This window comes from Triturus cristatus, chromosome 6 (genome assembly GCF_964204655.1).
Source record: "Triturus cristatus chromosome 6, aTriCri1.1, whole genome shotgun sequence".
Taxonomy (NCBI): Eukaryota; Metazoa; Chordata; class Amphibia; order Caudata; family Salamandridae; genus Triturus; species Triturus cristatus.
This window is the reverse complement of record NC_140589.1, coordinates 1,787,891,575-1,787,905,349: the sequence shown is the minus strand read 5'-3', so window position 1 is coordinate 1,787,905,349 and position 13,775 is coordinate 1,787,891,575. Positions and strand designations below refer to the sequence as shown.

At 44.3% G+C, this 13,775-nt stretch overlaps 1 long non-coding RNA gene across 1 annotated transcript in view; it reads right to left on the bottom strand.

Annotated features, from left to right (window-relative positions):
• Positions 1-13,555, bottom strand: part of LOC146822005 (uncharacterized) — an 87,877-nt gene extending 74,322 nt beyond the window's left edge. The window contains exon 1 of the long non-coding RNA XR_014962800.1: positions 13,417-13,555. This is a non-coding gene — a long non-coding RNA (uncharacterized LOC146822005). The remainder of the gene's footprint in view (positions 1-13,416) is intronic.
• Between the last annotated feature and the right edge of the window lie 220 nt (positions 13,556-13,775).

The following is a 13,775-nucleotide window of genomic DNA, read 5'->3' as shown; positions in this document are numbered from 1 at the left end:
AACATCTCAAAAATTAAATGCTTTCCCTTACTTTGCGCAGACTGTTGAATAGTAAATTTTACCCCTTCAAAGTCCACCACTTTCCCTACTGTTGGGCTATTTGGATTGGAAATAGTAAATTTAACCCTTCCCAAAGTCCAACACTTTCTCTACTATTTCTTAGACTGGAGTGGGAATAGTACATTTAACCCCACCAAAGTACAACACATTCCATACAATTGCAGTGATTAGAGTAGGAATAGTAAATTTAACCCCTTGGAAGGCCGAACACTTTCCTTACTATTGCAGGGACTGGAGAAGGAATAGTAAATCTAACTGCTCCAAAAACATTTCCTACTGTTGCATAAACTACAGTGGGAGTAGTATATTTAATATTTTTAGACTCTTAAAGTTTTTATAACATTGCTAAAATAGATTTTGTAGTATTAGTAGTTTTTTTAAATATTTTATACTATTTCCTATTTTTTATTTATTTGAATGTTTATAGTATTTTTAATAAAAATGTTTTTGGGGTTTTTACATTTTTAATATTCATTTGTTGTCTAAATTGATTCCTATCATTTTTGTTATTGAAATGTTTAAGTTTTGTATGGTTTTATTTTGGATGTATGTGTATGCATATATATATATAGATATATATATATATTATCTACTGGCGGTCGCCGGTAGATAGTTATAGTTAGGACCGAGTTGCCATAGGAAATCTGAAAATTCTATTTTGAATAACTTTGGCGCCGGTTGACTTATCTTCGTGAAATTTTCGAAACTAATGGGGCGCTCCGCTCATCTCCTACCCTGAAAGTCTCGGGGTGATTCGTCAAGCAGGGGCTGAGAAAAAAGGGGGGTCCCAAAACGCGTTTTCCCCATGCATTTTCCCATAGGACCTTTAGTCGACGGTACAGCCCGAACGGCTGAACAGAATTACTTGAAATTTGGCAAAGAGGTAGTCCTCAGGTCAGGCATGTGCCTTTTGCATATATGGTGTCAATCTGTTCAGTAGTTCCTGAGAAAATTGCAGTTAAAAGTACATAAATATCTATATGCGTGCACCGTGCGCGCACGGTGCTCGCACGGGGCGCGCACCAAATGTCCGCGAGTGTAATTCTGATTGGTGGTTAGATGTCAGTCAACATTCCAATCGGTCAAAATCAGGAAGTGTCGGACGCCATTTTGTGTGTGACAGTGAAGAAGAAAGGTGGAGAACGTGAAAAGGGGGCAGGGTAGAGAGTTCCTGACACCCTAGCCTTTGTCAGGGGGTCCCTGAAGGACCCCGAAGGGTGAAAAAAATATTTTATTTTTTTTCAAAAAATCGCGGGGTGCGCGCACGGTGTGCGCACCCCCGAGCCGCCATTTTGAGTTTTAGAGGCAGAAGAGAGCTAAAAACACAAGTGGAGAACGTGAAAAGGAGGCAGGGAAGACACTCCCTGACCCCCTAGACTTTCTCAGGGGGTCCCTAAAGGACCTCGTAAATAAAAAAAAAACATTTCGTTTAATAAAAAAAATTGCCGGTGCGCGCACCGTGAAAAACCCTTAAAAAAAAAAAACATTTTAAACTGTTTATAAGTTTATAGAAGACATTAACTATGCTGTTCAACTTTATCCAAATAAAAAAAAAAAGAGCTGAGCCATTCCATATTACAGGATACAGTCAATCTATAACTATATACATAGGTAGTTTATTGTAAAATAAATATATAAAAAATATAATAATACATACATAAATTAGCATTTAAAAAACCTTACAAATTCACTAAAAAAACCATGGGTTTCACAGACGTTATAGTTAGGAATCAGCATTTAAAAAACCTTGCAAATTCACTGTAAAAACCATAAGTTTCACACACGTTATATTTAGGAATTAGCATTTAAAAAACCTTGCAAATTCACTGAAAAAACCATAGGTTTCACACACGTTATAGTTAGGAATTAGCATTTAAAAAACCTTGCAAATTCACTGAAAAAACTATAGGTTTCACACATGTTATAGTTAGCTGGACATTTCACTCGTACAAAACCATTGAAATTCCCCCGTTAGTTCAGCTAACTATAACTCGCGCGACCGCAATCCACTGCTGATGACGTCACATATTACATCACTCATGACATGGTCAGTGACATCACTGATGACGTCTCAAATGACATCACTGATGACATCACTGATGACATCATCCTTGTGTAAGAGTGGCAGACCTCCTCTTATCCTAATATAAACTTTGATACACACATTGAAAAATACAAACTAAAGTTTATATATATTACCTACTGGTGGTTGCCAGTAGGTAGTTATGGTTAGGACCTAGTTTCCATAGGGAAAGTGTTTTTTGATTTGCCAATGTCTTTGGCACCGTTTGACGAATCTTCGTGAAATTTCCGCTCCAGTCAACTCCTGTCTTGAAAGTTTCAGGGTGATTCTTCAAGTGGGGACCGAGAAAAAAGGAGGGTCACAAAACATGTTTTCCCCATAGGAATTTTGAAACAGGTTACAGCCCGAACTGCTGAACGGAATTACACCAATTTTGGCAAAAAAATAGTCCTTGGTTCAGAAAGATCCTTTTTTTAAATGGTGTAAATCCGTTCAGTAGTTCCTGAGAAATTAAAAAAAGAACAATATCGATATCTTAGCACCGAGGAGAGTTCGCGAACACTCCCGGGCACGAGCTTCACTCTGATTTGCTGCCAAACCAGGAAGTGTTGGCAGCCATCTTGTGACTCTGTACACGAGTCACAAGAAAAAGGGTGAAAAAAATATGAAAAACATGAAAAGGGGGCAGGGTAGAAACACCCTGACCCCCTAGGCCTGCTCAGGGGGTCCCAAGGCCAAAAAATGCATTTTTTAAAAATAATTCCACCTGGATTCACACTGGGCTCGCAAATCCGGATTAAATTATTTTAAAAAAAGAAGCGCGGGCTCCCGCGCTTCATTTGTTAAAAAGCCCCCGGGTGGGCCAGGTCCCGGGGGCAATTTTTAAATTAAGCTGTTGGGGCCCCCTCAGCCCCGGGCACCGCCTCCTCCCTGGGGCTTCATAATGTATGTGCGGGGGCACGTGCCCCCGCAGCCCCGGTGACCGCCACCTCTTCAGGGCTTTAATTAAATAAAGGGGGGACTCGCGTGCAACCCCAAGCTCCGGGGACCACCACCTCCATGGGGCTTTGTTAAAATTGGGTGGGGGGCCTCGCGGGCCCCCCCAAGCCCTGGGGACCACCACCTTCCCAGGGCATTTAAATTTAGGGGGGCCTCGCGGGCCCCCCCAAGCCCCAGGGACCACCACCTCCCCAGGGCACTGTTTATATAAATTTGGCGGTCCGTTATGGACCCTGGGGACCACCACCTCCCCAGGGCTTTACAAATGCTGGGAGGGGGGGGCCCCTACTGGAGCCCTCAATGGCCCTGGGGACGGCCAACACCCAGGGTCGGCTCCTGCAATGTCCCAGGGTGCCAGCCCCCGTGACATTGCTGTTTGCTATGGCAGGGCGGGAACTCTGCTTTGGTTTGCTAAGACGTCTTCAGAGGCCATGCCCCCCTTTCTCCACCACTCTGCAAACGCGCCTCCTGGCAGACTATGGGATGGGGATGAAGTCCAATTTACTCCTGAGGGACTTTGGGGGCCAAGAAGCCCTCCTGGTACCTCCTGTAAGCCCTACGCAGTGGAATTCCTGAGCGCTAGTCGGAGGCCCAGCACCCTTTCTCCAACACTCTTTCTGTACATGTTCTACCTATGTAGGCATAGTTAGAAATTAGTATTTAAAAAACCTTTGAAATTCAATGATAAAACCATAGGTTTCAGGGGTGTTATAGTTAGAAATTACCATTTAAAAAACCATAGAAATTCACTGAAAAAAGCATAGGTTTCAGGAACGTTATAGTTAGTTTGATTTCACTCGTACCAAACCTGAGAAATTCAGCCGTTATAGTTAGTTGAGCTAACTGTAACTCACGCCCCCGCAATGCACTGCTGATGACGTTACATATTACATCATTCATGACATGGTCAGTGACATCACTTATGACATCTCAAATGCCATAAAGGACAAAAGGTATTGAATTTACTCGAACCAACTTATGCAGGTAGCAGCAGGCAAGGGCAACACGAGGCGAAATTGACTCTCTCTTAAGGATGGCTTTCCTTGTCCGTCATGTGTTTGTTCTTCTCCTGGAGCATAGCTTCCTTACCATTTCTCTAATGGCTTGCTTCTATGCTCCACTCCTCTTTTTAACAAACTCCTTTTTTAATTTCCATTCAGCACTGCAGGAGAGGACATGTGTTTTTCTAACTCCTTTTCTCATGTACTGCTTCCCCCCTCAAATTGTGGACCACCCTGTTTTTGTTGATCCCTTCCCTCCTACAGTGTCTGTAAAAGCACAGCAGTATATATATTTTGCCTGGAGTATGTCTAAAAAGCAGACTTTAGGATTTTCTTTGGTTCATTTAATATATTCCACATATTGCATGCAGGCACGTGCTTTAACACACAAAGATGTGACCCTGGAGCTGTATCTGGAAAAGGGATACCTGATGTACTCGCTCAATTGGTGTCTGAGGCAGAAAATGTACTTAGCATGACACTTCTGGTTGCTCATAAATCTGCTTCCTGATTAACTACAGAGAACCAAATGGCTGAATCCTGTGAAAAGAAAATTAGGACTTGACAGTCGCCTTCCTTTAAATTCTGACCTTTTTATATACCATACAATTTGTTTGGTTTTCCACCCCAATTAAAAAAAATATATTTTTTCTAAACAATAATTTACAGACAAACATTGGCAAAGCCAAAAGCTCAGCACTCTCATTTTAAAAGCAAAAAAATGTGGTTCTGCCAATGCTTGTTTTTTGAGAGGTGGTATGAAGCAGTGTTTATGAATGGTGGGAAAATGCTGGGAGACTGTTGCATATAAATCTAGTCACTTGGTTGTCTAGCGATACTGCATGGGTGGATGCAATAGTTGTGGAGCAGGGGTCGTCTTCATATTTTCCTTCTCTGTGGCCTTTAAAGAGATGGACCACTTAGTTTCGTATAACTTGCATGAAGTTAAAGTTGTTATTGTAGCCTTGCCAAAGACATGCCTGTTGTGAAGATGTAGAGTATGATGACTACCCTCTGTTTAATGGTCTGGCTTAACAGGTCGCCAGACAACTATGTGTGAATTCCTAGGAGAGGTGCTTTGGCTTCACCCACATGTTGGGAGCCAGGAGGACATGTTTTGATTGGAAAGAAGTTGCGTACTTCAATAGAAAAGTGGTAGCCGTACACACAAGTGTGATCATTTTGTTTATTTAACTAGCTGTCTGAGTTTGAACTTTCAAGGGCACATACGACACTGGAATGCCATTAAATTGCGTTAGCTAGTTTGTTAGTGGCTGTGACTGGCCTATGTCATGTTATTACTTATTTGCTCACCTTCACGCTGTGTCCTGCGATTCCCCGGTCCACTACTGAAAGTTCAGATTGTGTGGAGGGAAAATACTGCAACACAGGAAGTGAGGAAGCCCACACTACTTCCGCAGGTCAGCATTCTAGTAGCTGATTCCTGCCCTTCAAAAGCCACATGTCTGTAGTCATGCGCAGCGGACGCGAGAAAAAGACTACAGCCTCAGCGTAAGGTCCATGCTCTGAAGCGCCTGGTAAAGGGCTCAGAGAGTTGCGCCGGCATTGTTTATTTTTTAATATTGCCTTGTGCTTTTAACGCTGTGTCACTTTGAATCTGCTTTTAAAAACTCACTATTACTTATTTGCTCACCTTCACGCTGTGTCCTGCGATTCCCCGGTCCACCAATGAAAGTTCAGATTGTGTGGAGGGAAAATACCGCAACACAGGAAGTGAGGAAGCCCACACTACTTCCGCATGTCAGCATTCTAGTAGCTGATTCCTGCCCTTGAAAAGCCACATGTCTGTAGTCACGCGCAGCGAACGCGCGCAGCAGGCGCGCCGCGGCCGCGCCGAAGGCGCGCCAAAGGCAAGCCCTTCAGACCGGGCCCAGGGCCCACAAATCCTGCATCTTGTTCCCCCATTCAACATCGTTACTCCATCACCCAGCTCAAACAGCTTAACAGAACTTTAAGAAACGCCTGCACACATTCCATCCCGCCGGATAAATTCCCCAAACACTGTCCTCGTTGTCTGCACAAATTTACCCCTCCCAACCTAGAGCCTCCCACTCCCTCTGCGTTTTTCAAAATTTCACTACTGAACTGTAGATCCCTCCCCAAACATACTACCGAAATCTGGATGCTTCTCAGAGATCTGGATCCAGACCTACTATTTCTGACGGAAACATGGCTTACCTCATGCGCCGAACCCGACATCATTCAAGCCCTCCCTCAAGGCTTTGTGATGCAGAGGGTCGATCGTGCAATAGGCAGGGGGGGCGGGATTGCGATTATCCATAAAGACCAATTCACCTGCCGCCTGCTTGGTAGTCCAATCACCGACTGCGAAAGCACCCATTTTAACATAGAACTCTCACCGAGCTTATCATTTTCGTGTATCCTTATTTATCGCCCACCTGGAGCTCTGGGCTCATTCCACCACTCGCTGCTCGAGGCCACAGCTAACCTAGCAAGTTCAGCTCCCAACTTCACTCTCCTGGGAGACTATAACCTCCACTTTGACGATATCTCAGCTGGTAACGCTAATAATGAGCTGACTAGGGACCTCTCTGCACTACATTTGATGGAAAAGATTCTACAAGCCACCCATGTCAAAGGCCACCTATTAGACCAGGTTTTCTCAAATCTAGTGGACCTCAAAGGAGTAGACCCTATTCCCCTCCCATGGACTTATCATTTCTTGATAAACCTTTCCTGGAGCCTTCAACACACGATTCCTCCCCTCCAACCCACCTGGACTTTCGACCGTCCTTGGTCCAAACTTCCTCTGGAGAAATGGATCCAAACCCTAGAAAGAACCCAACCCAAAGCTAACCCCTGTCCAACAATTGCCAACAAAAATTTTTCAGATTGGATAAATCAATCACTGGACTCCGTCCTCCCCAAAGTCAGAATAAAAAAGTCTGAAAGGTCCTACAATGCCCCTTGGTTCTCCCCTGAGTTACGAGCTTTTAAACAGCAATGCAAAACCAAGGAAAGGCAATGTAGAAAAGACTACCTTCCCTCAAAAAAATCAGAATACAGAGCGGCTATCCAAACGTATAAATCTCAAATAAAAAAGGCCCAATCAACCTACTATGAAGAAAAGATCCTCTCAGCCCAGAACTCGCCCAGAGAAACGTTCACCATTATTAAAAAACTACTTAAAACACCCGCCCCTCGTATTGCCCCCGAACCCTCTGGCCAACGGTGCAATAAATTAGCTAGCTTCTTCAACCACAAGGTACAAACCATCCTCGAATCCCTTCCTCAGAGGAATGAAGCTCTGGAAACACCGATCAACCCAGACCCTCACACCACCAAACCCACTTTGGAGACCTTTCCCACTATGCCCCTGGAAACTCTTCTCACTTTGCTATCCACCATTAAAAGCGGATCACCAAAAGACCCAGCTCCACTCTACATCCTGAAGAAAGCAATAGCCACCTTAGCCCCCAATTTACTGAACCTTATTAACGCCTCACTCAACACAGGATCGGTACCTTCCAGCTGGAAACAGGCCATGGTTAAGGCTTTACTTAAGAAACCTAACCTAGATCCAGCTGAAATGGGAAACTACCGCCCAATTTCTCTTTTACCAGGAATAAGCAAAGTTACTGAAAAGTTTGTCAACCAGACCTTTTCAGGTTTCCTTGAAACTCACAATCTGCTTCACTCCTCCCAGACAGGATTCCGGCCTCGTCAGAGCACGGAAACAGCCCTGCTAGCAGTAGTAGAGGAAAGCAGAAAAAACCTCGACTCAGGAGGTTCCACGGCCATCATCCTCCTCGACCTAAGCGCAGCATTCGACACAGTGAACCATGAGACCCTAATCAACCGTCTGAGGAATATAGGAGTCACAGGCACTGTGCTTCAATGGATGCGGTCCTTCCTAGAAGGAAGAACCTTTCACGTATTTGAGGATAAAGTAACTTCTGAACCGGCCAATTTAACGAGTGGGGTCCCACAGGGCTCCTCTCTTAGCCCGACCCTTTTTAACGTTTACATGTCCCCCCTAGAAACCATAGTTGCCCCCCATGGAATCCGCATAGTGACCTACACAGACGACACGCAACTGGTGGTAGCACTCAATCTGGCAGAAAACAATACCAACAGCCTCCATTCCTGTCTAGAAGACATCTCAGAATGGATGGATTACTCCCAACTCAAGCTCAACGGTGGAAAGACCGAGATTATGGTCTTAGGCAACCACAGCAGCTTTCACCCCAACTCAATGTGGCCTCTAAGCATGGGACCCCCCCCCCCTACCCATAAGACCGAAATCAAAAGTCTAGGCATCTGGCTGGACCAAGATTTGAACTTTAGAACACAGGCCAGGAAGACAACAGCTACCTGTTTCGGCATGCTCAGAATGGCCCGGAAAGTCCTCCCTCTGCTCCCCACTCCAGCAAAAAAGATACTGATACAATCCCTTATAATCTCTAGGCTTGACTATGGGAACGCATTATACCTAGGCTCACCCTCCTCAGTAATTGCCAAACTCCAGTTAGCTCAAAACAGCGCAGCCAGAATTCTGACGGGCACCTCAAAAAGACAATCAGCTAAACCAGCTATACACTCCCTCCACTGGCTTCCCGTGCTTGAACGCATTAAATTTAAATCATTGTGCATTGCCCACAAAACACTGTCAGGAACAGGCCCCGCCATTAACTCAGCCTTGATTCTCCCCTACAAAGCTAAGAGAAAACTCCGATCAGATGACCTGCGTCTGGCCGAGGTGCCGAGAATAAAAAGAGCCAGAAGTGGCGGACGACTCTTTTCCTACAATGCCTCCAAACTGTGGAACTCCCTGCCTCTCCATCTACGCCTGATTTCCAATCACCTGACCTTCAGAAAACAACTTAAGACCTTGCTGTTTCCCTAGTCTGGTCTCCGTTCTGGTTTGGTTCCTCAGCGCTGGGACACTCCCGGGTAACCATGCGCTCTATAAATATCGCTTTCATTTCATGTCATTTCATTTCATTTATGCTTTGCACACAGAAATTATGTATTGTAATCTTAACATCAGAATATTTAACTGTCCTAAATACATTGCATATGGACATGATTATTCCTGCTATGATGGGCCCCAACCTATGTTGTACTGTACTAAAACAATAACATGCTGTTTAACAAACAATTGTCTTAGCTAGCTAAATAATTTATGGTGTTTTTCTCTAGCAGCAGGACAGATGGTAGGAGGGCAGTTATTAACCCATATGGATTTTTAGGTGTGGCTTGACACTGTAACGTCACCTGACCTTTTAACCTATACAAATATTATTCTACAGTTCTTCACTTCCACACAAATACATATCCATTCCCATGCTGTCTACTTGTAATGCTTCACATTACCATAAAACATTCCTTTAAAGCCAGACCTATTGCACCGCCAATGCTTGTTTTAGACTTTCCCGATGAATAATATGTGAAAGCAGTTCAAACTCTATCTGTGGTAAGGATACGTCAGCGCATTATGGATTGATGAACTTTTGCACTACCCTTGGAAAGTCGCAGTGGCTTGTTTACTGTATCCATTATTTTGATAGAGAAAAGCTTTTTTTGCATTGAAGATTGTGTCAAGGTGAAGTTGTATCAGTACAATTTGTTTTATACCACTATCTGTACCTTCTAGAAAGAGGGTGTTAGTTGTGAATTTATGAGTAATAGTTCCCCTTTGTTTCCTGCTGGACCCATTGTAAATTCCCCTTTGTTGGCATCCTCAGGTATGGTTTGGCAGCATAACTGACTCCAATGAATTTCTCTGCTATGTCTAGGTGTGTTATTGCCATTGCAGAAAATCTGCCACTTTCTGTACCTTCTGGGAGGAGGGTGCTAGTTGTGAGAATATTAGTATTAGCTCACCTTTGTTTCCTGCTGGTCCAGTTGAGTGTTCTCTTTATTAGCATCCTTAGTTGTAATATAATCTGTGCTCCAGACTTAAAACTGCAAACACCCAGATGTGACAGAAGACTAAGGCCTGCCTTATACTAATCTAACTTTAGAAATGTTTCCAAAACCTTAGAATTTGAAACAGAATTAGATGTTTCAGAAATATTTTGAAAGGTTTAATAGCTTTGTTACTCACGTCTGTAGAACAAGTTGAAAAATACAGTGTTACTTTTTAGTTGTTATGTTATGTGGCTGTGTCTAGCATGACTAATCACCCGTGAGGGTATCCAGGCACTGGAGCAGGCGTGTAAGCGTAACACTGAAGGTGTTGGGTGTCATTCCTGATAAGTTAGTCGAAGAGTCAGGTCTTCAGCGTCTTGTGGAATTCCAGAAGTGAGGAGGAGGCCCAAATGTGTTGAGGGAGGTAATTCTAAGTCTTGGGTGCAATTTAGGAGGATGCTAGGACTCCTGTTCTGTTTTTGCAGTTGTGGGGGGGTGTTAATGTGAGAGAGAGGCTGAGCATAGGTGTCTGGTGGGTTGGTGGAAGTGAAGGTGATTGTTCAGGTATGTAGAACCGATGTTGAGCAGAGCCTTGTATGCATGCGTGAGAAGTTTGAATTGGCTGCATTTGTGTATGAGGAGCCAGTGGAGGTGTGGTGTGATGTGGGTGCATCATGGAAGGTCAAGGAGGAGTCTTGGCGTAGCGTTCTGGGTGGTCTGGAGTCAGTGGAAGAGATAGTTGGAGATCCTGACCTATACTGTGTTGCCATAGTTTAATAAGCTTATGATGAGGGCTTGCATAATGGTGCATCTGGTGTTCCACAATAACCATGTGAAGATCTTATGGAGCAGCAGAGAATGTCGAAACAGGAGGAGCTGACAACGTTGACCTGTGCTGTTATGTTGAGCTTGTTGTCTAAAATAATTATCGGGTTTTTGGCATGGTGTGGATCCTAGTCTGATGGCCACTAGGTGGAGTCCCAAGCAGTAACGGCTGCTACTGGCTGGGGGGTGGGGGGTGGAGGACATGAAAAAGCTAACAAATAAAAAAACACTTACCTGGCTTTGGCTGGCCAGCCGGCTGCCGCCTCTCCTCCGTCCTCTTCATCTTCTTGTCTTCTTCCTATCTCAGCCGGCAGCAGGAAGCACCCTGGCTCCCAGCCAATCACAACGCTGCAATGCAGCGTTGTGATTGGTCTGAGCACCATGGTTCGGCGCTCAGGCAGGGACTGTGAGGCTGGGCATGTTCTTCACCCAGACTGTAACGCAGCCTAGATGGAGAACATGCCCAGTGCTCATGACTTTGATGACTGTGTGGCCGGCCTGAGACGGCCAGCCAAACTGTCATGCACACTTGGAGAGTGCCACCACTCCTCCCTCTACAGTGCTCTGGCGTCACAGAACCCAGCCCTGCCCCCAGGAAACGACCGCACAACTGATGTAGGAAAAATAAAATGATAATAACGTTACGCTATTATCATTTTATTTTTCCTATCTTCACGAAGCTCCTCTACCTTAGCGGAGGAGCAGCCCCCTGGTCCCAAGGAGAGCTCTTGTTCCTGTAGATCAACACTTCTGTCTTGTTGGGGTTGAGTTTTAGGCATCAACATCAGAGCTTTTCCCCCTCTGTGTCCAGGGGGTCGCAGGGAAAATGACAGGAGTAGCAGGGAGCAAGCTAGAAGTCACTGCTGCGACCCCTGACTACACCCAAATTACTTCCATGGTTTCAGGCAGTTATATCTCATACAGTCTGCTACATTGATCATGCAGTTGGAAATGTTGGTTCTGCTGGTGGTTGACTTGTCGGTCAAAGAAAGGATGAACTAGGTGTCATCGACATAGGATATGACGGAGACGCCTTGTGACCTAATGCTAGCGCGCTGTGCCGTGTACATTTGAAAAACGTTGGTCTGAGCGATGAACCCAGGCGGACTCAATAGATCAGACTCTTGGGTTACGATGTGTAGGGTGGTAGTCTGACTCGCTGTGTTCTTCCTGTGAGGGAGGAGCTGATCCAGTTGAGTGCTGGTCCTTGCGTGCCTCTGTCGAGTAGTCTTCTGATGAGTGCGTGATGGGAGATTGCATTGAACAATTGCTGTAACAATATGTATCTAAAGATCAAACTAAGATTGTGATATTTGGGCAAAAGATCCAAGAACAGCAGCCGGCAAGTAGATGGCACTAACATTAATTGAGCCGAAAGCTAGAAATATCTAGAAGTCTGGCTAGACGAACCAAGGGCACCATCACACAACTTGCAGCTCTCAAAAACACACATCACTGGTGTTGATTAACTCATTTGTTTGTCTACTTAATAATTTACTAGTATCAAACATTGGTGCCCTACTTAACATATTGAAATACAAATAAATGTCGACCCTTCCTTATGGGATGATATCATACCATGACAAATTTTCAAAATGGCTACCGAAAGCCCAATGCCGAAACTATAGGCTGCTTTTTTATTTGTCCGTCTGCACCTCACAAGCATAATTACACCTGGAGTTTAAGCTACAAAAAAAACACATGCTTCATGCCACATATGTCACTTACTGCTCGCAACTGAGATCCCCCCAAACTCTTTAAAAATATTGGTGAAGCGAGCAGTATCGCAAGAAAAAGCACTGTGGAGCATCCAGTTATCATCATGTATTATCAACCTACACCTTACGGAAATATGGGAAATGTGCCTCTCACCAAATAAGCTATCTACACTGGTCACATGCGAACCAAACTATTTTCCACAAAAGATATGGCTGATTTTGGAAAGACAGTCCACGCGGGGATATTGGTCAAATCCTTTGAGACATTGGCCACACAAAAAGTCCTGGACCAGCCACTGTCTCCAAAACACAAAAGAGAACTGATACAATTAAGGACAGATTCCCCCTATGGAGTACCTCTATAGCAAGCTGTCGAACCAGATCCCATAAGGCGATTGTGCAAAGTGGACACAGGCTCTTTGTCCCACCATAAATGTACTTGTGAAAACTTGCTTCCGCTTCTAAAACAGCGGCAGCTTTTTTAAAATCTAAAAATACACAAATGCCATAAGGCAGCAGAATCAGACTTCCCAGGCAGCTTCTTGACATGTATGCCTTGGATGGGCAGACGCCTGTCCGCTGTATGATCAACCCTGGACCACGGCCATCTGGCTCCAAGCAAGTAAACATGAGGTCGCAGCATCGTCTGCAGTCATCGAAAAGGATACCCGGGTCAACAGAAAGTCGCCATGTGGTGCGTTTAATGAACTGTGGAATCTACCTTTACTTATGTCACTTTAAATTGAACATGCTGCTATTCTTAAAATTATAGAGACATTATTAGTTGACAGAATGCCTGTATTTTGAACTGATGATGGTGCTATTTTGATTGCAATTTTAGAGAATGCAAAAATTTTAAAGATTTTAAATAATCAAACCATAAAACAAATTTTACCTACGGTCCGCATTTTGTGAGCTCCCAGCGAGGGGTGATGCTGCTGAGTGGTGCCCGTGTTTCTTCTCTGAAACTCTGAGCAGCGCCCCACCAGCCCTCAGGTGTGCCAACACGCTTTCTGTAACACTGACAATTGTATGCATGAAATTCGTATTTAACGCTACATTATACGATCGGATTTTCTTTAGAGTTAGTTTCACCTAATGAAACCGGACGTGTTATTGCAGGAAATCGAGCTTCCTGGAAAGAAATATGGCGCGTATTGACTTCGTTTTATTTACCACTCAGTCAAACCTAAAGTCAAGCAGCTTTTTTATTGAAACTACACTTATGCTGTTTAAACAACCTGAAGTCCTGCG